The sequence below is a fragment of the Rhinatrema bivittatum genome, chromosome 16, assembly GCF_901001135.1.
Source record: "Rhinatrema bivittatum chromosome 16, aRhiBiv1.1, whole genome shotgun sequence".
Lineage (NCBI taxonomy): Eukaryota > Metazoa > Chordata > Amphibia > Gymnophiona > Rhinatrematidae > Rhinatrema > Rhinatrema bivittatum.
Window position 1 is genome coordinate 5,325,632 of NC_042630.1, and position 25,010 is coordinate 5,350,641.

Below are 25,010 nucleotides of genomic sequence, written 5' to 3' on the forward strand. Positions count from 1 at the left end.
AATGATGTGGATTGTGATGTTTTAGCAGATTATTATGAACAGAAAATGTTTTTAACACAACAAAGTCTGCCAATCGTTGTTGGTCAGATTAGTGGGGAGGGTAGGTTGAATGCTGGATCATCTACATGGACTGAGTTTAAGTTAATGTTAGAAATGGATAATTAACCACTTGAAGACGGTGGCCTCCCCGATGGATCCTCGTCCATTTTGGATTATTAGTGGATCATCATCAGATTATTTGTCAAATTCTAAACAGATCCTTGCTGGAGGGCACAGTGCTGGGGGTTTTGAAGAAAGCAATTGTTTGTTCAGTTTTAAAAGATCCTTCCTTTCCAACGTGGAAATGTCTAATCTTTGCCCAATTTCGAATCTGCCCACGATTGGAAAGGATGTTAGAAAAATGGGTAGCTCTGTGTGATGTAGCGCAGCCCAGCCGCAGGCAGGAGCTGACAAGCTACTATAAGAGCAACAAGAATACCAGAGCCAGACAGCAGAGGGTGCAGGGGAAGAGAAGGACTACGAATCCCAGCTTCCCTGAAACACCACCAGAGAAGGGAGGAAAGCCTGAAGGTGAACAGGTGGCAGGCATAGAGCTTAATGAGGCAGACACCGATGAGTCCATGGAGGTGGAGGAAGAGGGCGTGCCCCCTTGGTGGGACTGGCCACAAAAACCCAGCTCTTCGGAGTTAGAGGAGGAGGAGATGGAGGTAGGTTCGGGGATAGAGGAGTCCTCCTGTTCAGGCATGGATACAGAGTAATCCAGGTGGAGGGGAGAAGTATAAGCTTTACCCTAAAGGGGCCTGTGGAGTTGGGGTTGGTAATAGGGCTGAACAGAGGAGGTAAATGAGTGCTCTGCACTAGCACTGCTTGTAAGGGAATCAGAGGGCTGGAGGGGGAGGGGACAAACTCCATGTAATGCAGCCAGTTGTTACTTATTAAACTGCTTTGAAGGAACTATCCCTCTCTCTGTGTTGTCTCTGGGGCTTGGGGGGGCTGTTTACCCCCAACCCTGCCCGAATAGAACCCCGAAGCCCAGCAAAACTGGGGCCAGCAGAGGCACAGGCTCAGGGAGTTTCGTGAACCCATCAAACTCCAGGGACCGGGGCAACTGCTGGCGGCTCAGAGCTGGAGATGAAAGAGCGGCGTTCGAGGCTTCACGGACGGTGAAGCCATCACACATGGAGGCTTCACGGACGGTGAAGCCATCACACATGGAGGCTTCACGGACGGTGAAGCCATCACACATGGAGGCTTCACGGACGGTGAAGCCATCACACATGGAGGCTTCACGGACGGTGAAGCCATCACACATGGAGGCTTCACGGACGGTGAGCCATCACACATGGAGGCTTCACGGACGGTGAAGCCATCACACATGGAGGCTTCACGGACGGTGAGCCATCACACATGGAGGCTTCACGGACGGTGAAGCCATCACACATGGAGGCTTCACGGACGGTGAAGCCATCACACATGGAGGCTTCACGGACGGTGAAGCCATCACACATGGAGGCTTCACGGACGGTGAGCCATCACACATGGAGGCTTCACGGACGGTGAGCCATCACACATGGAGGCTTCACGGACGGTGAAGCCATCACACATGGAGGCTTCACGGACGGTGAAGCCATCACACATGGAGGCTTCACGGACGGTGAAGCCATCACACATGGAGGCTTCACGGACGGTGAGCCATCACACATGGAGGCTTCACGGACGGTGAGCCATCAGACATGGAGGCTTCACGGACGGTGAAGCCATCACACATGGAGGCTTCACGGACGGTGAAGCCATCACACATGGAGGCTTCACGGACGGTGAGCCATCACACATGGAGGCTTCACGGACGGTGAGCCATCACACATGGAGGCAGCAGTGGGATGTGTGGAACTCGCCGTCCAGAGGACCTGGAAGGAGCAGCTGAAAATACCAAGGCATTCGTTAGCCTGGGTGAAGGTAAAAGTACCTCGGCAACACTAAAATAGATTATCCAGGAGGTGGGGATGAAGAACCTAAACCCTTGCAGGGACCTTTTAAAAAAAAAAAAAAAAAAAAAAAATTTTTTGTTGTTCTCTCTCACTTTTTTTTTCCACCCATCTGTTTTCCTGTGGTCTTGCCCTGCTTGGGGACTGGGGGGCTTGAGTGTTGAGCGGCCACACTTGGGTCTCGCTGTTGTTTTCTTCCAGAGATGGCGTCGGAGGAGATATTAAAGTGGCTAACCGCACAGATGCAGCAGCAGCAGGAGGGCATGCAGCAACTGATGAAACAGATGATAGAACAACAGCAGCAGCAACAACGACCCCTGCTACAACTTCTGGATGAGCAGCGGAAGGTCACGCAGCTATGGGCGGCCCAGCTTACCGCAGGACCCTCAGGTACCTCCTAGCATGTTCCGGGAGCAATGGGGCTTGCTCGGACTGAAGCTCCCTGGAACATTCACTTAGAAAAGATGGGGCCTGGTGATGATCCCGAGGCCTTTCTCGTTACTTTTGAGAGGGTGGCTAGCGTTGCGGGTTGGCCCCGCGAACAGTGGACTGCCCGATTAGCACCCTGTTTAACCGGAGCAGCCCAGGCGGCCTACAGGGCACTGGCCCCGGAACAAGCTGTCAATTACTCGGTCTTGAAGGATGCTATATTGGACAAGCTGGGAGTGACCCAAGACTGGTATCGCCGGCAATTTCGGGCTACGTGTTTTCAACCCAGGGATCGACCTCGGGCCCTGGCTCAGCACCTGAAGGACTTGGCATATAGGTGGCTAGAGCCCGAGGGTAAAACTGTAACAAAGATTATGGAAATGATTATTCTAGAGCGTTATATAGAAGCGTTACCTGCCCAGATGAGGAGTTGGGTGATACGTCAGGGGGTAACTGGGCTCGAGAAGGCCATTGTGAACGCCGAGAGGTACCTAGAGGCCGAAGTCACCGTGGCCGCTAGCCCCGCCTTAACAAAAATAAAAGCCTCTAGAGAGTTCGCTCGGGAAAAGGGAGAAGGTTTGGGGGGCCCCGTAGCTGGGCGAAACCGATCCCCGAAGCCAGAGGGGGCAGCCCGTCCGCTTGAGGGGCAAGGCCGAGGCTGGGAACCCCCTAGGAGGTCAGTGACCCTCAAGTGCTTTCATTGTGGGGAACTGGGGCACTTCCAGAGGGAATGCCCTCACGAGACGGTAGGCTATGTACAACCCCCGAGGTCAGGTAGAGGAGAAGCCTCCAGGGAAACAACCCCCTATTTTCAATGGGTTAGGGTCAATGGGCATAGAGTGCAAGCTCTCTTGGACACCGGCACCAGTCAGTTCTTGATTTCGGGGAGAACTGTGACACAAGTGGGCGGGAACGCATCTTGAGCCCCAAAGGGAGAAGCTCAGATACGTTGTGTACATGGGGACGTAAGAAAGCATCCGGTGTATGAGGTCCTTTTACAGTGGGGTCCTTATGAGGAGATGTTGGAAGTCGCCCGGGCCGAAGCATTACCCGTACCCCTCCTATTGGGGCGCGACTGGAAGCCTCTCGCAGAGGTATTGGCCGACAAACAAGCCCTGGTGACTACTAGAGCCCAGACCCAGGTGCAGGGCACCTCAGACGCTGAACCTGGGATCGGGGAGGTTTTTCCCTTCGGGGAGGCGGGAGTAGTGGAGGAACCAGGGACGAGTCGCAAACCCCGCGCTGAGAGAAAGAAGGAAAAACGAGGGCAGATAGACTTTTGGGAGGGAGAAGAGGAGCCCCGCACGAATCAGATAGTGGGGACATTGCTAGGCCGGTTTCCAGAATTCAGGGAGGAACAGCTCCAGGATCAGGCGCTTAAGGAAGCATGGAAACAGGCCAAAATGCCCACTCCTCCTATTACTAATAAAGGAAATACATTGTACCCTTATTTCATGGTGGAAAAAGGTTTACTCTATAGGGTAGAGGAAGGACTGGTAGGGCAGGGTGCTCACAAACAGCTTTTGGTGCCCCTGTGCTTCCAGAACGATGTTCTGGCCCTAGCCCACGAACATCCCCTGGCGGGCCATTTGGGCATACATAGTACTCTAGCTCGGCTTAAGAGGAGGTTCTTTTGGCCGGGCATATACAGGAACGTTAGGAAATATTGTTCTTCATGTCCCAAATGCCAATTAGTCTCAACAAGAGCTCCGGCTCGCACACCACTGGTACCCCTCCCCACAGTACAGGCACCCATGGACCGCATAGCGGTAGACATGATCGGACCGTTAGAAAAGACCAAGAGGGGACACCAGTACATTCTAGTGGTACTGGATTACGCCACTAGGTATCCCTGGGCCGTCCCCTTGAGGTCCACAAGAGCCTCAGTGGTGGCACCCGAGCTAGTAAAAATCTTCTGTGAGTTCGGGTTCCCCAGGGAGGTATTAACAGATCGAGGTACCAACTTTATGTCCCGGGAGTTGGCGAACTTGTGGAACCAGTTTGGCATAAAGCACACGCGCACCTCTGCGTATCATCCCCAAACTGATGGCTTGGTTGAACGATATAATCAAACTCTGAAATCTATGATGCGGGCTTGTTTGGAGGGGGATTGGGACAGGCTTATCCCCTTCTTATTGTTCGCCTCGCGGGAGGTACCCCAGGCCTCTACGGGGTTCTCCCCATTTGAACTAATCTTTGGGCGACAACCCCGGGGTATGCTGGATGTCATTCAGGAGAAATGGAGTGGGGTAGAGGCAGAGCCCCAAGACGTAATAAGTTACGTGGATGGTTTGAGGCAGCATGCAGAGGTTGCTTTGGGGATAGCCCGAGATAACTTAAGACAAGCCCAAGAGAAGCAGAAGCAGTACTATGACCGAAGGGCAAGGGAGCGGGAATTCCAGGAAGGGGATCAGGTCCTGGTACTGGTACCCACGTCCCCCAATAAGCTCCTTGCCAAGTGGAAGGGCCCAGGGGTCATAGTAAAACGTTTGAGACCCCTGAACTATCAGGTTAAGGTTGGTCACAAACGCCCGCAGGTCTATCACATCAATTTGCTCAAGCCCTGGATAGAGAGGGAAAGTCTGTCAGCAGGTCGGGTACCCGAGGACGAAGGGGAGCTGGGCCCCCAGGTAAGGGATCTTGATCTTAAGGAGGGAGTAAAAATAGGGGCAGACTTGACCCCATTACAAAGGGCCCAAATAGAGAAGATAGTGAGCCAGGCGGGGGATGTGTTTTCCCCATTACCGGGCCGTACAACCTTAGTCACTCACAGCATACAAACACAAACTGGGAAGGTGGTCAGGAGGAGGCCTTATCGGTTGCCTGAGGCTATGCAGACAGAGGTCACAAAGCAAGTAGAGGAGATGTTGCAGTTAGGGGTCATTGAGGAGTCTAGCAGCGCATGGTGTAGCCCCATAGTCCTGGTACCCAAGCCCAATGGGACCTTGCGCTTCTGCATAGATTTTAGACTTGTAAATGCCATCTCTAGTTTTGACGCATATCCTATGCCCCGAGTGGATGAGCTAGTGGAAAGGCTGGGGACAGCCCACTATCTAACCACCCTAGACCTCACAAAAGGGTATTGGCAAATACCTTTAGATCGGGAGTCGCGGGAAAAAACAGCGTTTGCCACCCCGTCGGGCCTGTATCAATTCGTACGCATGCCTTTTGGGTTGCAGGGCGCTGCTGCCAGCTGTCAGCGCCTTTTGAATATAGTGCTACGCCCCCACATGAACTATGCCGCTGCGTTCATGGACGACGTCATAATTCACTCTACTGATTGGGCCTCCCACCTAGTTAAAGTCAAAGCAGTGCTCCAGTCATTAAGGGAAGCAGGTTTGACGGTCAACCCGGCGAAATGTCACCTGGCGCAAAGAGAGGTCAAGTACTTGGGGCATGTAGTGGGGAAGGGGGTGGTTAAACCCTTGCTGGACAAGATCCAGTGTATTCAGGACTACCCCAGACCCGAGACGCAGAAGCAGTTGAGGGCCTTCCTGGGTCTGGTAGGCTATTACAGACGCTTCATACCGCGGTTCGCCGACCTAGCATGTCCTTTAAATGACATGCTAAGGAAAGGAACACCGAATCGGTTAGGCTGGGAGCACCCCGCGGCAGCCGCGTTTGAGTACCTTAAGAGAGCTCTATGCCGTGATCCCGTATTAAAAGCCGTTGATTTTGCCCTGCCTTTCATATTGCAGACGGATGCCTCCAGGACGGGATTAGGGGCTGTTCTCTCGCAAAGCGAATACGGGGAAGAACACCTGGTACTCTACCTTAGTCGTAGGCTGCATGAGCATGAACGCAAATATGCCACCATCGAAAAAGAATGTCTGGCGGTGAAATGGGCGATTGATTCCCTGAAGTATTATTTGGCTGGGCGTCCCTTCGTCCTAGTTACTGATCATGCACCCTTGAAATGGCTCCATGTAATGAAAGAATCCAACGCAAGGCTGACCAGATGGTACTTGGCGCTACAGCTGTACTGTTTTGAGGTCCGTCATAGGGCGGGTAGGGACCACGTAAATGCAGACTTTTTTTTACGCCTGGGGGAGGGAGCTGGAACTCCGGTACCCAAGAGTTCCAGGGTTTTTAAAAGGGGGGGGGGGGGTGTGATGTAGCGCAGCCCAGCCGCAGGCAGGAGCTGACAAGCTACTATAAGAGCAACAAGAATACCAGAGCCAGACAGCAGAGGGTGCAGGGGAAGAGAAGGACTACGAATCCCAGCTTCTCTGAAACACCACCAGACAAGGGAGGAAAGCCTGAAGGTGAACAGGTGGCAGGCATAGAGCTTTATGAGGCAGACACCGATGAGTCCATGGAGGTGGAGGAAGAGGGCGTGCCCCCTTGGTGGGACTGGCCACAAAAACCCAGCTCTTCGGAGTCAGAGGAGGAGGAGATGGAGGTAGGTTCGGGGATAGAGGAGTCCTCCTGTTCAGGCATGGATACAGAGTAATCCAGGTGGAGGGGAGAAGTATAAGTTTTACCCTAAAGGGGCCTGTGGAGTTGGGGTTGGTAATAGGGCTGAACAGAGGAGGTAAATGAGTGCTCTGCACTAGCACTGCTTGTAAGGGAATCAGAGGGCTGAAGGGGGAGGGGACAAACTCCATGTAATGCAGCCAGTTGTTACCTATTAAACTGCTTTGAAGGAACTATCTCTCTCTCTGTGTTGTCTCTGGGGCTTGGGGGGGCTGTTTACCCCCAACCCTGCCCGAATAGAACCCCGAAGCCCAGCAAAACTGGGGCCAGCAGAGGCACAGGCTCAGGGAGTTTCGTGAACCCATCAAACTCCAGGGACCGGGGCAACTGCTGGCGGCTCAGAGCTGGAGATGAAAGAGCGGCATTCGAGGCTTCACGGACGGTGAGCCATCACACATGGAGGCTTCACGGACGGTGAAGCCATCACACATGGAGGCTTCACGGACGGTGAAGCCATCACACATGGAGGCTTCACGGACGGTGAGCCATCACACATGGAGGCTTCACGGACGGTGAGCCATCACACATGGAGGCTTCACGGACGGTGAAGCCATCACACATGGAGGCTTCACGGACGGTGAAGCCATCACACATGGAGGCTTCACGGACGGTGAGCCATCACACATGGAGGCTTCACGGACGGTAAGCCATCACACATGGAGGCTTCACGGACGGTGAAGCCATCACACATGGAGGCTTCACGGACGGTGAAGCCATCACACATGGAGGCTTCACGGACGGTGAGCCATCACACATGGAGGCTTCACGGACGGTGAAGCCATCACACATGGAGGCTTCACGGACGGTGAAGCCATCACACATGGAGGCTTCACGGACGGTGAGCCATCACACATGGAGGCTTCACGGACGGTGAAGCCATCACACATGGAGGCTTCACGGACGGTGAGCCATCACACATGGAGGCTTCACGGACGGTGAGCCATCACACATGGAGGCTTCACGGACGGTGAAGCCATCACACATGGAGGCTTCACGGACGGTGAGCCATCACACATGGAGGCTTCACGGACGGTGAGCCATCACACATGGAGGCTTCACGGACGGTGAAGCCATCACACATGGAGGCTTCACGGACGGTGAAGCCATCACACATGGAGGCTTCACAGACGGTGAGCCATCACACATGGAGGCTTCACGGACGGTGAAGCCATCACACATGGAGGCTTCACGGACGGTGAAGCCATCACACATGGAGGCTTCACGGACGGTGAGCCATCACACATGGAGGCTTCACGGACGGTGAAGCCATCACACATGGAGGCTTCACGGACGGTGAGCCATCACACATGGAGGCTTCACGGACGGTGAGCCATCACATCTGCATTTAACTGAATATCTAGAAGATAATAAAATATTGGATGTTTAACAAATGGGTTTCCGAGAGCATCGTGGGACTGAGCCCCTGCTGGTATCAGTCCTTGATTAAAGGAAACCCCATATTATTATATTTCGGCCGCCTGTGATCCGGCGAGTCATGAGTTGCTAGTAAAACAGTTGCAGGATATAGAAAAGTCTTCTACGCTGCTGAAGTGCTTTACCTCTTTTCTGTGTAATAGAAAATATGTTATAAAGATAGGGGATAAGATGTCATCACGGTGAATGATCCAATTGGGGGAACCCTCAGGGTTCATCCCTGTCCTCGTTTCTTTTTAACGTTTATTTCAGGGAGATTGGGCGGATATGACAGAGGCTTGGGGTGAAGTGTTTTATTCATGCTGATGATCTGCAATTTTATTTACAATGTGGTCCACCTGATGTTTGAGCTGAAAGAATTTAACGATTGTTTGGAAGCAGTGGCTTCATAGTTAGGAAAACATAAGTTAGCTTTAGGGTGGGTCAGAGGAAAGACAAGAAGTGATTATTCCTATTGGTCAGGAGGCCCGTAATTTAGGGGCGGCGTTAGACTCAAGGGTAATGTTGAAGCCACAGATCCAAATGGTGGTAGAGCTGCTTTTCATGGTTAGGGCTGGCTCGCCAGTGAAAACCAATGTTATCAGAAACTGACTTATGGACTGTAGTTCAGTCGTTGGTTATTACTAAAATAGATTATTGTAATTCCCTGCACATAGGATTGCCTCAAAAACCGTTAAGGCAATTCATTTAGTATGGGGCAGAGCGTGTGATTAGGAGAACGTCCTACTATGCACATATAACACCAGTTTTAAAAGACCTACATTGGTGGTCAGTGGCTGATAGAATAAAATTTAAATTCCCTGTACATACCCGGATCAGTCCCGACTCCTGGGTTTTGCCTCCCTTCCAGCAGATGGAGACAAAGTTTCACAGACACTGCCTCTTAACCCAGTGCTCCACCTACAGCTCCTCAGTATTTCTCTGTCTCCAGCAGATGGAGTCAGAGAAAGTTTCACAGACACTGCCTCTTAACATAGAAATGACGGCAGAAGAAGACCAAACGGCCCATCCAGTCTGCCCAGCAGCTTTCACACTTATTTTTCTCACACTTATCTGTTACTCTGACCACTGAGGTCAGGGCCCTTAGTAACATTTTGGTTCTAATTTCTTTCCACCCCTGCCATTGATGTAGAGAGCAGTGCTGGAGCTGCATCAAAGTGAAGTATGAAGCCTAATTGGTTAGGGGCAGTAACCGCCGCAACAAGCAAGCTACACCCACACTTATTTCTTTACCCAGACTGTGCAATTCAGTCCTTGTTGGTAGTTGTCTGAATGTAAATCCTCTTATCTTCATTCCCCCCTGCTGTTGAAGCAGAGAGCAACGCTGGATGTGCATTGAAAGTGAAGTATCAGGCTTATTTGGTTTGGGGTAGTAACCGCCGCAACAAGCCAGCTACTCCCACGCTTATTCGTGAATGCAAATCCTTTTTCCCACATTTCCTCTTGCCGTTGAAGCATAGAGCAATGTTGGAGTCGCATTAACCCTGTGTATGTTTATTGAATAAGACATTAATCACCAGGTAGTAGCCGTCATTCCCACAGGCCACCCCCAAGCCTCTTCTCTTCATTCACGTCCTGTAAACTTTATGGATCCACAGTGTTTATCCCATGCCCCTTTGAAATCCTTCACAGTTTTAGTCTTCACCAGTTCCTCCGGAAAAGCATTCCAGGTACCCCCAGGGCCCATAGGGTCCATACGGTCCAGACCCCTGAGGGCCACAGGCCCATGGAGCACCATTTGTCGGGGGATCCAGTTTCGAGGCCCTCCCTCCGGACCCCACGGATGATTTCTCACCCTTGATGGTCCAGGACCCTGAGAGGGACACCCCAGAGGCCCCACCTTCCCTGGAGGGCACGATCCCAGGGTATCCATTTGTTTCAAAGGCAGGAACTTAGCCCCCTCATTCCGCACGTCCTCGAGATGTTGGGAATCAAAGTCCCGCGGGAGGACCCAGTTCTGGACTCAGTGGACCCGGTCATGGCTGAACGGTGAGGGCCGGCGACCACGATCCCTTTTTCAGCTGGAAGGACAGGGGTGAAGGAACGACCCTACCTCGCTGTGTTTCGGATCGGCAGCACAGGAGGACATTTGAGTTGGGACTTTGGTTGTTTGCAGAGGCCGGGATTTGCTGTAGCGCATCCTAACAGGGCCCTGCTGCTCGCCTTGCACTTTGCATGAATTTGTGAGCTGTTTATATATTTTTATTTTTAGTGCGATAATTAAAAAATTCAACTTAAGTAAAACTGTCAATGAGCCGTGCAAGTTTCTTATTGAAAGGGAAAATGCTTGCAGCCTTGATCATTGCACATCGGACCCTTGTAACAGAACAGAATCAGTTCAACGGACCTATCGGCAAGTATTGCACATAAATCCCCCACCCACCCAGTCAGATCTTCCTACAGGAACCTCTGCTAGGGGGAGAGACCTCTTATAGGAAAGAAACCACCAGAAGATCATCAGATCAATAAGATGTCCTGTCACCAAGCGCTCTGATCCCTCCCCCTTACCCACATTTTCTGGCTTGGTGAAATGTTTAGGGTCTGAAGGGTTAAAGTGAAGCTGTTACTAATCCTTTTCTGCATCAGCACCCAGCAGTGACATCTGTGGTTTCTAGAAGCTGAGAGAACCCAGGCCTCTGCCCAACATCCTGTGAGAGAGGAGAGGGGGCGGCTGACCACTCTCTCATTGGACAGAGACCCAGATGACGGCTGCTCCCTGTCACCTTTACTCTCACCACTGTCTGTTTATGGTCAGTGAGGTTCCACCAGGCCCACTTCATCCATAGTAACCACAGGAAACGAGGCCAAAGCAGTCAGAGGCAGCCACAATGGCCGGAGCAGAGCAGAAGGGCAGGACCTCCAGGAGGGTGAAAGGAATGCAGAGAATTTCCATGCACTAAACCCTGCAGTTACGACCCTTGTGTGTGACCGGACATCGGAGCCTCAGAGTGCCCATTACCCACATCCCGTTCCACATCATGGCACCTGCACTGGGTGTTATTTCTGCCTGGACGTGGCTGGAGAGGGCAGGATCTCTGTCACTTCCCCTCTTCTACTCAACATCCCATGTAAGTGACACTGAGACTCCTCCTGTCACTGAGGTCTTGAATTTGACACTCAGAGGCTGCAGAGACAGGCGGTGTCCTGATCATTCTCCCCTACACTGCGAGGAATCCCCTGAGCTGTGTCTCCGATGGAGGGCTCCGTAGCTCTGGAACAAGAAGAGGCGCGTGATGAGGGTCTCCGATACCCCATGGGTGAGGACCAGGGCACTTCTGGGGCAGCGGCTACAGGTGAAGTCGGGTTTTTCCATGCAGATCCAGTGCCTCATTTTACCCACGGCAAGCATGGACTCAGTAGGGAAACATCAGAACTACAAGTCCCAGCATGCAAGGGGGCTAAAACCAGGACTGGATCAACCTGAATAAAATGGAGCCACTTTACTTTCTAATGAAGGGAAGCAGTGGTTACAGTCCAAGAGTTCAGGCACGGGGGGTCTTTCCTGGGGAGTGAGCGGCTCCCATGCAGGTATTTATTACCCATCCTTAGCAGTGATAACCTCAGTGAGTACAGGGACGTATGGGCAGTAAGGAGCCTCTCAGACAAGCGTGAGACATCGGACCAGGGCACACCAACGTCTTCTAAACCCTAAAACTGCCATTGCTGTGGTAGAGCCAAAGCTCTTCATGAGCACTGAGAGTGCAGCCACCTCTAGGCGGGAAACAAGGCATTAATTAGTTATGTGGCTAATTACACTGGTAAACAAATTTCTGGGAACATTTTGTTTCTTCCACAACCTCTCGTGAAACAAGTAGATTTTAAGAAGCTGCACAAAAATATGCATTTATTATGTCAGCATCATGTACAGTTTGCCAGAAAAGTGCGATATACATTAAGCATTGTTTCGTGTCTATAGCGCATGAGCTATAATGGCAATGTTGGCGGCAGAAAACAAAACTAAAAATGTTTTGCCACAGATTTAACTCGTACGCCTTCTTAATGGGTGCAGTCGTACTTCTTTTCTGTGCTTCCAGAGTAAACTCATCACAGAAGTAACAAAATGTGTCACGGCCATTACATCATTGGTGCAACGTTTCATATTGTATATGAAATTAAATCCACAAGCTTTAAACTCAGTTTTAGTGATACGATTCGCTCATTCACACAGACGTTGCATGGGAGATACGATTCGCTCATTCACAGAGATGTTGCATGGGAGACCACTCATTGCCGCTGCCTCTATAAAGCTACATCTTGCCCGAGCAAGGTCTGGCAGGATCAGGCAGAGTTTCTTGGTGTATTTTTAAAAAAAAGTTAGCCTATGTTACATTGCTTATGGCCGTCAAAAGTAGGACACGAATTTTAAAAATCATAAAAAGTACTGTCCAGCAAGAAAATATATGTACGCGAGATTATGTTTTAAAATTTCAAATTATTGTAACACAAAATTGGCCGTTTCTCAAAAACCTTACGTGATGTACAAATTTCGAAGTAATATCTGTGATCAGCATCAACAAATCTATTTGGAACACCAAAAAGCCTGAAGGAAACAAAAACTTTATTTACCAGTGTTAGAGGGGGTTTGTGGAGCCCTGAGGGGAATCAGGTGAGAGAGGCTGAGGAATAAGGAGTTTACGCACAGGAAGCATAAATGAGCTGCCCGTGGTCTGTGATCAGAGACAGAGCTTGACGAGGGTGCAGGTGATTTCTCAGATCTGTTCCCCTAGGGACGTCCCTGTTTCATGGCGGCAGCTCGTCTTAGCAGCAGAAAAAGCCCCTCCTGGGCCGGTCTGGTTTCAAAGGGCGAGCACTGCCGTGCGGTGGATCTGGGTTTGATTCCTGGGTCTGATTCCTGCTCTCCAGGCCGGCTGGGGCTGCTGTAGAGGCAGGAAACATCATCACTGGGGGTGGGGGATGAGGGGGGCAGGGAGTGCAAGGCATCAGGCAATGCTGACATCTGATAGCCAGGCCTAGGATCCACGTTAGCCCGGATCTAGGGGGAGCTGTGGATCGTGGCCCCTGAGATAGGACGGTCACTGCAATGCAGGACAGGATTGGAAGGAGATATAAATGTGGGGATCGCTCCCCATCCCTCGTGGCTGGGTTGCTGTGAATGAAGCCCCCTACATCATCGTTCCTTAGAGGCCGGTTCCAGCAGAAAGAAACTGTCCAGCCAAAAGTACAAAACACATCTTGAGCTTTACGATCTATTTCCACTCAGCAGTGAATGAGTGAATAAAAAGTGGTTTAACTGGGAAGCTGAGCAGATGTGAGCTGGGAGGCCCAGCACAGACATTACACAAAGGTCTTATATTTGCTCAGGAACGTTTGCAAACAGAGGGATGTTTTTTTCCTAAAATACTAACCCCAGCCTCCCTTTCTGCGCAGGTATCCAGTGGGTCCCATGTTACCTCTCATCCCACCGTGAGCTCCTGCTCTGGAGGACCCTGGCTAAGATTCTGGGCTTATCACAAGCTGTGCTGGTGCTGATGATGATCCTGCTCCTCCGTCTCTGTAAGTGACTGCACGGCCGCCAGTGGTTTGGCTGAGCTAAGGATGGAAGAGCGGCAGGGTCTGTCTGATGGGACAGAAAGACAGACAGACAGACATAGGGAAAGAGGGACATGGCAGGGAGAGAAAACTGAAAATGAAGGAAGAAGAGACAAAATATAAATATAGAAAAATGCAGGAAGAAAAGAGGGAAGAGTTATCCAGAGAGAAAGAGAGAGACAGAGAGAGAGATACAGTGAGTGAGAGAGACAGTGAGTGAGAGAGAGGGAGACAGATACAGTGACAGAGAGAGACATACAGGGAATGAGAGAGAGATACAGTGAGTGAGAGAGAAGGAGGTGAACCCCATAGATGATTTCATATTCCCCTGCTCTGACGCCCTGTGCTCTTCTTTCTTGTTACAGGTTCCCAGTGCTCCCAGCAGGAAGCACAGACACAATGTACCCCAACTGGTAGCATGAAGGAGGTTACGAGCCCTGTGACTCAGGGGGCTGCACCTGGAGCAGCAGGTAACACTCAGCTCAGGGTCCCCCTGCATATTCTGAGAGAGGTTTATGTCAGTCATCACAGGGAGTCTCTGGGGGGGAGGGGGGTCACTGCTCCCGATTCTGTCCCTGGAATTCTTGCACAATTACCTCCTCACATCCCCTTTACAGTTTATAGACTTTTCCAACCTTTCCAATGAAAGGTGTCAGCCGTCACAGGGAGTCTCGGGGGGGGGGGGGGGGGGTCACTGCTCCTGATTCTGTCCCTGGAATTCTTGCACAATTACCTCCTCACATCCCCTTTACAGTTTAGACTTTTCTAACCTTTCCAATGAAAGGTGTCAGCCGTCACAGGGAGTCTCTGGGTGGGGGTCACTGCTCCTGATTCTGTCCCTGGAATTCTTGCACAATTACCTCCTCACATCCCCTTTACAGTTTATAGACTTTTCCAACCTTTCCAATGAAAGGTGTCAGCCATCACAGGGAGTCTCGGGGGGGGGGGGGGGGTCACTGCTCCTGATTCTGTCCCTGGAATTCTTGCACAATTACCTCCTCACATCTGCTTTACAGTTTATAGACTTTACCAAGTTTTCCAATGAACTGTGAGAGTTTCAGGCCCGGGGGCTGCCTTCAGTGACTGAGGTTTGTCTCCAGATGTGCTGCAGCTGCAGGGATTTGCAAACTGAATCCGCAGCTGGAGTTGGGCAGTGGGGGGACCAGTGCCAGTGCCATTGCTGCAATTTGCATATCCCTGCCCCTGCACCACGTCTGGGACCCAGAGCAGGGAGCTGCTCCAAGATGTGATCCTGAGCTAGGGATGGAGGTCACTGACTGAGCTTTGGGTCCGGGGGTCACCAGCCATGGTCACACACTTTCATGGGCTGATGCAGTCAAATGCGGTCAGTCTGGCAAACAGCTTAACGAGTGACCGGACGCGCATTTTGGATGTGCAAAGCTAACACCCAGTGAAATAAGGGGATTAGCATGTCCAAAACGCGCATCCAAACTCACGCATAGCTAATAGCGCTCCGCACATGTAAATGATTTACTAAATGCCATGCAGATGAGGCGATTAGCAGTTCGTCCCCAATGCAGAAAATTGCTGCTCTGCTAATGCCCCCTTTGTAATGCGACTAATTTATCAATAGTCCCAGAGCTGGCATTAATTCCAACAAACTGCTTTCTGCGATTCCCGTTTAAATAAATCCTGTCTCATTTTGCGGATTTCACGTGTTGCAGCAATAAACTGTCAGGAATTCCTCCATTTTACTATTTCTCCTTAAATCATGAAAGGGTTTACTTTAATTTTTCTGCAGCCATTCCCTCATCTAAGTGTGTAAGGTGCCCTCTGATGAGCCAGTTTAATGAGCTCTGAAGCAGCGGGAGAAATCGGATGCTTGTATTGCGTGTCCGTCCGTGAAACCTGCGCACAGCCTCGTCTCCTGGGGGCCCGATGCTTTGGAGCACTGGGGATGCAGAGTTTACCCTAGCACGGCAGCTCATTTGATTATTGCATTGGGCTCCTAGCAGAGGTGGTTGTGGTTGTGCGCACATCAGTAAAACAGGCGCTCAGTACCAGCACCGTCTCACCGCATGGTTTTATTGCATTGGCCCCTGTGTCTCTCTAAAGAAAGCAGGAACATAAGGTTTTCTGTGTGTATTGGTGATAGCAAATGACACAATCTATTCATGAAGATTTGGTGCCACCGTGTGGCCATAATTTAGAAATGCAGGTCTAGGTTAACCAGGATTTAATATGTGGAAATTCTCTTTTACACAGACTACATAATTCATATTTATTTATCGGCATTTATATTCCACTGATCCAAATAAAAAGATGCCCAGGATTGGCCATGCTTGTGAGAGCTGCTGTGGACGAGACGTATTTCTGCGTGCTTTCCCTTAATAAAGTGCAATTTATTTAGGTCACGGCTGAGAGATTTGAATCTTGGGCCAAGCAAACAGGATCAGATTTGGTCACAGCAGAATCATGAGTTACGTTTGGTTAATATTGATAAGTTACTTGGATTTTCAGAAGGCGTTTGACAAAATTCCTCATGAGAGGCTTCTAGGAAAAGTAAAAAGTCATGGGATAGGAGGCGATGTCCTTTCGTGGATTGCAAACTGGCTAAAAGACAGGAAACAGAGAGTAGGATTAAATGGGCAATTTTCTCAGTGGAAGGGAGTGGACAGTGGAGTGCCTCAGGGATCTGTATTGGGACTCTTACTGTTCAATATATTTATAAATGATCTGGAAAGAAATACGACGAGTGAGATAATCAAATTTGCAGATGATACAAAATTGTTCAGAGTAGTTAAATCACAAGCAGATTGTGATAAATTGCAGGAAGACCTTGTGAGACTGGAAAATTGGGCATCCAAATGGCAGATGAAATTTAATGTGGATAAGTGCAAGGTGATGCATATAGGGAAAAATAACCCATGCTATAGTTACACAATGTTGGGTTCCATATTAGGTGCTACAACCCAAGAAAGAGATCTAGGTGTCATAGTGGATAACACATTGAAATCGTCGGCTCAGTGTGCTGCGGCAGTCAAAAAAGCAAACAGAATGTTGGGAATTATTAGGAAGGGAATGGTGAATAAAACGGAAAATGTCATAATGCCTCTATCGCTCCATGGTGAGACCGCACCTTGAATACTGTGTACAATTCTGGTCGCCGCATCTCAAAAAAGATATAATTGTGATGGAGAAGGTACAGAGAAGGGCAACCAAAATGATAAGGGGAATGGAACAGCTCCCCTATGAGGAAAGACTAAAGAGGTTAGGACTTTTCAGCTTGGAGAAGAGACGGCTGAGGGAGGATATGATAGAGGTGTGATAAAGAATTTTCTCCGATTAGTTTTAAATGTGCCACATGCTAACTTCATGGAGTGCCCCCTAGTCCTTCTATTATCCGAAAGAGTAAATAACCGATTCACATCTACCCGTTCTAGACCTCTCATGATTTTAAACACCTCTATCATATCCAGTATAATGAAATCTTTGCTACATATTTCACCTGGGATTTAAATGTTAGGTGGGAGTCTAAAGTGACTCCCAGACATCATAGCTCATAAACATTGGAAACGTCAGTACCAGCCACTTTAAGTATTGGAAAAGTTACAATGAATCAGAGCGCAAACCCCATAATGATTCTCATTTACCCAAATTCAAAGCCAGCTTCCTTGCTGACATCCATTCATTGACTGCTAGAATACAGTCCACAGGCCCAGGTGGAATAGATAAGCTGGACTTCATCTGCATAAAACTGAAAATTGATGTTAAATGAGGCAAGTAAATTTGCCAGTGGAAGCAGATAGGAGTTACACAGAGCAGGTAAAAGCACAGAGCCCTGCGGAACGCCTGAAACGAATGGGAACCAGTCTGATTGAGAAGGCCCAGGCCTTACCTGTGGGTAATGATTTGTAAGAAAGGACTGGAACCGTTTAAGTACTCTGGGGCCTAGCCGAAGCCCTGCCAATCAGTCTCACAAAATAATAAGGTGCAGAGTATCAAAGGCAGCAGAGACATCAAGAAGGCCCATCGGATATGAGTTTCCCCTGTCTAAGCCCTGCCTCGGAAAACCCAGGGCAGATAATAATAAAGTTTCTGTTCCGTGACATGTGAGGGGTGCAATACAGAGAACTCGTCCTGAAAGTCCTGCTCCTGGTTCAAATCCACCTGCTCCAATAATTTTGCCAAATACTGCAAATTAGAAATTGGGCGATAAGTACTGGGCAGAGATCTAGAGATGGCTTTTTAATTTTAGGGTAATCATCAGCTTTCTTCATGGCTTCAGGAACAACTCCTGCTTATAATGAGCTGGAAAGCAGTTGAATAGGAAACTGCACAAACCTTGGTGAAGCAGCTTTAATCCCCCACCCCGGACAAACCTCCCCTTCAACAGCAGGAGATTTCCTAAAGTTACCTAAAGATCTGACTACATCACCTACAGTGCAATATACAATGGGGGTCAATAAGTGATTTGTTGTGGGTTAATTTTTGAGTTATGCACAAAACACAAGTTCTGAATATTTTCGAATGCTGAATCTCTAAGTTTGGTGCACACAGCTTTATGTGTTTGCAAAGTTTATCTGCACAAAAGGAGCGTCCGTGGCGGCATTTCTAGTGCAGGGCTAAACTGGAGCTGGACAGCGCACACATGGAGGACTCTCCAGCTAAAGTTATGCAGACGTCTGCTCGGAAAAATCACAGTCCTAGGTTTACCTGAATAAAGTTACGTTCATAAGTTTATCTGAGTATATTCAGTGGCAGAGTGTGCGCGTCTGTCTCACTGAATATCCGGGACAAGTTACGCCGCTCACCGCCTCTCTGAATACTGAGCTCATTATCTCCTGCTTCTGTTTCATTTTCTAGTGGAATTTGGTGCCAAGCTGTGTCCTATAAACTGCAGCTTTTTACTGATTTTCTGGACTAACCGATTGTTTAAAATGTACTTGCAATATTCACAGCAGCCCCGTGTCCTTGTCTTCCTGGAAACGGATCCTGCCCCATGAACTGGCTCCAGCACAAGGGAAAGTGCTATTACTTCTCTAGAGACACTGGGAGGAACTGGAGCAGGAGCCGTGAGGACTGTGCAGAGAGGGACTCTCAGCTCCTGGTGATACAGGAGCAGGAGGAGAAGGTGAGGAGCCATGCGTACGGCAGAAAGGTTACTCAGGGATACAGCAGAGATCTCACTGAGTCCTGAGCACTGCAAGGGGACAGGGAATGAAGGAGAAGCAGGAAAGAGGTCAGGGTTACAATGCAAGAAAGCACAAATCCAGCCCAGCAAATGTATCCTACAGATTCAATGTGATCCTTGGTTTCTGCTGGAACCTTCTTCAGACAGAGATGATTAAGTCAGAGGACAGGGCCAAAGGGAGTTGAAATGTGAGGCTGGATATAATTCATCTTTTTCTGTATTTCTTTTTTCCTTATAAAAGATTAGGGATGCCTGATTCTTTTTACGCTTTTTATAACCTGCACACTGCATAAGATCTTTGGATTTGTGGTTTATAAATTCATAAATATCCTGCCTCTCTACTCTGCCCACACATGAGGCTGTACATCCATGGGACGGGAGGTGAGAGGATGTTTTGGATATAAATGAATATTAATACTCACCGAGCTGGAATGTTACTTTTCCTGGGGGCAGGGGTGCATTGAACAGGGCTCGTCTCTGTGGGATTTTCCTTGCTCGGGGCTTCTGGTTCTCAGGTTTGCTTTGTGAGATGCACAGAAGGTTTCTGTTCTCTCTTTGCACAGGATTTCATACACCGTCAGGCAGGGGACAGGTATCACTGGATCGGACTTCACATCCCAGCACCGGGGAGGAACTGGACCTGGGTGGACGGCTCCCCCTTCAATCAAACGCTGTAAGTGGCTCCCAGGATGTTTTCAAGCTCAGTTTAAGTTACGAGGGCTCTGGTTTCCCTCTCACTTCAGGGATCCCCTATAGCACATAAAGCACCGGAGGGGATCATCCAATCAGATCTCTCAGGGGCCTGAGGGCCCCCCCTCTGCAGACCTCCTATAGCATCGGGGGGGGGGGGGCAGAGGGAGGAGGGGTCCATCCTACACCCGGCCAGAAGGGACATTTCATGTCCCCGCATTTTCAGTCTAAAAAACGTCGATCCCTTAAGCACTGCCAAAGGTAGCGCTGCCGGGCTCTTTATAAGCTGATATCATTGTTTTAAAGGAGCTTGTTTTATATGTAGGGACCTTCGTTCTCAGTTGTTGTTTTATTTTGCCTAGGATTTTCATTATTATAACAAAAAAATGACTTTGTTATAACACACAGGAGAAAATTCAGTGGAGAAGTCATTTTCCCACTGATTTTATTTTTGTCATCACATTAAAATTCCCAGGTAAAATAAAATAAAAGCTGAACAGGAAGGTCCCTATTCATACATCATAGATTTGGGGGGTTCATGAGAACCGTTCACCTTCCTTAGCTTCTTACATGATAAGAGACTGAACGTCTAGGGGCCGTCCTGCAGATGGGATCCCTTGGTCCCAGCTATGCGTAGGCTGAGCTTGACTCTTCCTCAGTCTCTCTGAGTTTAAGGACATTTACCCCAGGGAAGACCTCGGTCTCTTTGGGGTAAATTTTCACAAAGCTGCACCGTTTTATAAAGAGTCTCCCACCGGGAACTTTATCAAACACCTTCTGAAAGTCTAAATACACTGAACAGATCAGCTCATCGTTACTCGAGTGCTCGTTTATACCCTCAAAGCATTCGAACAGGCTGTAAGCAGCCCCTCCCTTTGCTAACTCCTTGCTGGCTCTCCCCATTAAGCCAGGTTTATAGGAGCAGTAAGTATACCTGGGTGACCCCTGAGGCCCTTTTTAAAAGCTGGCGTTCCTGTTCGTACACCAGATCAGTCCAGACCACTCTGTTTTGCATCCCTACCAGCAGATGGAGACAGAGAACAAACCTCGAGGCACAGCTACATAACCGAGAGCACCACCTGCAGTCCCTCAGCATTTCTCCGTCTCCAGCACATGGCAGAGGTGCAAACTTGCAGTCTGATAGTTAGGGGAAAAAAGTGACAAATGGATTTTGGACCTCGGACCATCTTTTTGTGTTACTCGGTGGACCACAGAAGAGCTGCAAGGTGACTAAGAATATGGTTTCCCGTTGGTTGAAGGAGGTGATTATTTCGGCCTATATTGGTAAAGGTCGCCCGATCCCTGAGGGTCTGCGGGTGCTTTCCACTAGGGCTCAGTCATTCTCCTGGGCGGAGCGTCACTTGGTGACTGCGCAGGAGATCTGTTGGGCAGCAACGTGATCCTCTTTGCACACTTTCACTAAACATTACCATTTGGATGTCAGGGTCCCAGAGGAGGGCGCCTTTGGGGAAAGTGTGCTGCGTGCGGGTCTTTTGGGATCCCATGCAGTATCAAGGGGCTTGGGTACATCCCACTTGTCTGGACTGACCTGGCTATGAACAGGAATGGAAACTTGGTTCTTTCCTGCTAATTTTCATTCCGGGGATACCACAGATCGGTCCAGAATCCCGGCCCATTATGATGATTATTTTGAAAGACCTCTGCTGATTCTGGATGCTGCTGCTGATGCAGGATTTAAGTTTGTGCTGCAGAATATAATTGTACATAGTTCATACTTGTTTGAGATTCAAATCCCATAGTTCAGGGGTCAGTTTGGTTGGGAGTTGCAACTAGTGACCCAGCTCTTTAGAGGAAGAGATCCTGGTGGTTTGGAGTTGCACATCTTGGCTTGGGTACAGGTCAATAGTGAGGGACTGCAGGTGGCGCTCTCGGTTATGTAGCAGTGTCCCAAAGTTTTGTCCTCTGTCTCCATCTGCTGGTAGGGATGCAAAACCCACTCATCTCGACTGATCCGAGGTACGAACAGGAATGAAAATGAGCAGGTAAGAACACATTTTCCTTTATATTTGTACACAGGCAGATTTGAATGATCGGTTACAGATTATCAGGAGCAGGGCTGCAACCTGGTGTTTGAGTTCCTTAAGATCTCTGGGGTGAATACAGTCAGGAACTGGAGATTTGTTACTATTTAGTTTCTCAGTTTCCTCTACCACCTCTTCCAGATTCACACTGATTTGTTTCAGTTCTTCTGAATCATCCCCTATAAAACAGTTCAGGCATTGGCATCTCCCTAACATTTTCCTTAGTAAAGCTCAAAGCAAAGATTCATTTAGTTTTTGTGCTATGGCCTCATCCTCCCTGAATAACCGTTTTACTTCCTGGCCCTCTAATGGACTTCCTGCGTCCCTGGGAAGATGCCCAGCAGTGGTGGAGGGAGGGTTAAAGCTTGGGATGGGCACAGGGTATCCTCAGTTTTGGGGCAGCGAGAGGTAAATCCTGGGGGTATCCATGAAGACAGGGGCACTCAATACCAGGGCTTAGTCTATGCAAAGTGCCACCAAGGGGATGAGGATGTGGGGAGAGGACAGTGCTCCAGGGCCCAAGGTGCATTATAATCTGTCTCTGCTGGGGGTGAGCTCAAGCTCTGTCTGCAAGCTTTCAGTGCCAAGAAGCTGCCTGGTGATCCAGAAATAAAACCTTTCCTATGCTGCTTGCTTACCAGAAATCAATTGCCACAGATAAAGACCAAAACGGCCCGTCCACTCTGTCCAGAAGAAGGTGCAGGGCAGTAACTGCAGCTCCACGCCCGTCACCCTCTCTCCTTCTGTCTTAAGCTTATGAAATTTTCTATCCACTTCCATTTCCATCTATTTAATTATTTTGTTCTATATTTTGCAAACTCCGATCCTATCTTTCAACACAGATCACAATGAAGCGTGAGTAACTGCAATAAAACAGGTAAAACAAAAAACCGTGAATACTGTGAGGAAATTAATAAATCTAGAGATAAAAAAGAGAGAATGCAATAAATATAACTGTGAAAATCTGACAGAAAATAAAATCAGGGCCGAGCCTTCAGATCCTTTCCTAAACCTCAGCTCCCCCTGCTGCTCTCACCTCCTCCTCCCTCAGGCCTCCTGCTCTGCTTCCCCCCCTCCCCCCTCAGCTCCCCCTGCTGCTCTCACCTCCTCCTCCCTCAGGCCTCCTGCTCTGCTCCCCCCCTCTCAGGGACCCAGTGACCTTTCCTAAGATCCGGCTGCTGCACTTCCTGCGTTTGCATCCTCGGTGCTGACTCCCTGTCCTGTCTCTCTCCTTCCTTTCTCAGGGGCTCTGTATCGGGGTCCACGGAACAGGGCCGGTGCGTGGTAATGGGTCAGGGCAAGTTTTATTCTGACCCCTGCAGCCGTGACTATCCCTGGATTTGCCAGAAAGAAGCTGGGAAGGAGTAAAGAGCCCCAGAGCCGCTCGTGGCCTGAGGGGAAGCCACAGAACAGGAAGCCACGGATCATTTCCACCAGGAGAGCCGGACAGTAATGACCCCTTCCTTATTACAGAGGCCGCCCGTGGACTCTAAGAGAAAGGAAACGGATTTTAAAGATGAATTACTGGAGCTCCTGTGCTGGCAGAGACTTCCCCTGTCTTCAGAGCTTTGTAAAACTTCACTTAGCTTTTGTTTTCCTTCTTCAGGCTTTTTTTCTTTTTTGTTTTGGGATTTTCTTTGTTTTGTCTTTAGTGCGAGCGATTTTACAGTAGCACAAAAAAAAAAAAAAAAAAGCTATGCTTGCACCACCTCCCCTGACCACCTGATACCCCCTTCGGCCATTCCTGGTCCTCAAAGACAGAAGGACCCTTCCCCCCTGACCACTCCTACCACAACAATGGCACCTGCGGCCCCTCCATTCCCTCATCGCTTCCTTGCTGCAGAACTTGCAATCAGAGCATCGCAGAAACCAAGAGATCCCTCTAGCAGCCCTGCCACCCCCTCCTGCCCCTTCATCAGGCGGCTGCATCCTCCTCTCCTTCCACAAAACTCTCCACCCCCTCCACTGCATGCACCGGGATCCCATGGGAAAGCAAAGATCACGGGCAGTGAGGAGCGCACAGGGGGTGGGAAAATGCACAGGGGGGGGTGGGGAGGTGGACAGAGGGTGCGGGACGGTAGAAGAGGGGGAGGGCAGGGTAAATGGTGCTCTGTGCAAAATCTGAAACTGGCACATCCCCCTCCCCCTGCAAAAACTATAAATAGCTCAGATTTATTGTTGTCAATATCATCATCACATAATACAAATAAGAAATATTCAGTACCCGAGCAATCAGCAAAATAACTTCCCATCCTGGACAGCAGAAAACATTCAGGCAGGGAGCCTGCATCTGGGGAACATAAGGGACGGGAAATAATGGGAAGAGGAAACTTAAACCCTCCCTCCAACCTGCGGAGACTGAATGATTTCATAGAGGGAACCCCAAATCTTCAGACTCCTCTCCTCTGCCTTCTTAGGTTTGGTACCCAACATCTTAAATTCTAATCACAATAATTCAGTCATTTCCATAATTTGCTGTTTGCAGCATCTGTGCCCAAACATTTTGATACAATAACACCTTTGGGCTATAAGACGACTCGTAATGAAAAATAAAACCCCACATTTACTTCAGGTGCTGGGGGAATATTGATATTTACCATATCTGACACAATTTGCCTAATAACTCTCTGTCTCATATGGCAGCACCCGGTCAGTGTTACATAGAAAGATGTTGTTTCAGTTACCCCCACTATAATGTCTGCTCGCCAGGAATCAGCCAAGGTATTCTAGGACATAAGGGAAGGAGGAAATGGATAAAGGGAGGACATTGTACCTTTACTGACTTTATACAGATGCTTTAATCTCTGAAATGTTTCCAATGTGGTCTGTCAGTTCTGAGTTTGAAATTCAAATTAATAAAGCTCCCTTCTGAAATGTGCATTGTAAGAGTCCCCAGGAGGGCGCGATGGGTTACTGACCAAGGGCAAACTCGAGGAAACAACCCAAGGCAGATCCATGAACTTCCTAAGAAATATTGCAGCATCAAAGAATGTGCTGAAGGGACAGGAAGTCTCTTCCCTCCTGTGAAGAATGAATTTTAAATCCAAATGGGACACCAAACACCATTCCCAGTCTAAAACTCTATCCCAGAACCGCTCTCCTAGGGATGGCATCAAACACATTTCATATTAGGATGTCCTCTTCCTCCTTAGGGACTGACACCTTCTCAATCCTGTCTTCTCCCCCTCACAGATAAATAAATAAACTCTGCCTCTAAATTTATTTAGACGTTATACACCGTCGTTCCAT

General features: G+C 49.3%; 1 protein-coding gene across 2 annotated transcripts in view; it reads left to right on the forward strand.

Annotated features, from left to right (window-relative positions):
* LOC115078357 (killer cell lectin-like receptor subfamily B member 1B allele C) overlaps positions 1–24,635 on the forward strand; it is a 359,813-nt gene extending 335,178 nt beyond the window's left edge. For both annotated transcript variants that reach the window (XM_029581260.1, XM_029581261.1), the window contains exon 9: positions 24,442–24,635. The gene's annotated coding sequence lies outside the window, so the exon portion shown is untranslated. The remainder of the gene's footprint in view (positions 1–24,441) is intronic.
* The last annotated feature ends 375 nt before the right edge of the window (positions 24,636–25,010 follow it).